We start from the raw sequence: 852 nt of genomic DNA on the forward strand, positions 1-852 counted from the left end.
GCCTCCTGGGTTCAGGCAATTCTCCTGCCTCAGCCTCCTCAGTAGCTGGGATTACAGGCACGCACCACCATGCCCAGCTAATTTTTTGTAGTTTTAGTAGAGACGGGGTTTTACCATGTTGACCAGGACGGTCTCGATCTCTTGACCTCGTGATCCACCCGCCTCGGCCTCCCAAAGTGCTGGGATTACAGGCTTGAGCCACCGCGCCCGGCGAAATACCAAGATTCTAGTCTTTCCTAATCCCATCAATGTTCATGGTGATAATTACAATTCAATATATCCTGTGTACTCTGCTGTAGTCATATACAATTTAATTATCTTCTTCCATAATAATGGATTTTTATAAAATAAAAATTTGGATATTTATATTCATATTCCTGATTTTGAAGCCAGACATGATTAAACCTCTGAATGTTTACTTAGTCAATTCACTTCATCTACTTCTCTGTAGGTAAAGAATTATAAGGCCTTGATAGAAGATTCAGAATTGTTCCTATTTGAAATGAAGGGATGCATACACTAAAGTCCTGTATTATCTCATTCCTTTAGGGAAATGAGCTAGAAATTCTTACTGGCAAATACCACTGTCAGTTGGTATACATTCCAATGAGACAATTTTTTTTTCAAGATGGAAGTCTCACTCTGTCACCCAGGTTGGAGTTCAGCGTGCCAACCTGGCTCACTGTAACCTCCGGAGGGAGGTTGTCAAGTGAGGCTCAAGCAATCCTCCCACCTCAGACTCCAAAGTAGCTGGGACCACAGCCACAAACCACCACATCCAATTTTTTTTTTTTTGAGACCAAGTCTTGCTCTTTCACCAGGCTGGAGTGCAGTGGCACGATCTCGGCTCAC

The sequence above is a fragment of the Cebus imitator genome, unplaced genomic scaffold (assembly GCF_001604975.1).
Source record: "Cebus imitator isolate Cc_AM_T3 unplaced genomic scaffold, Cebus_imitator-1.0 Scaffold105, whole genome shotgun sequence".
Taxonomy (NCBI): Eukaryota; Metazoa; Chordata; class Mammalia; order Primates; family Cebidae; genus Cebus; species Cebus imitator.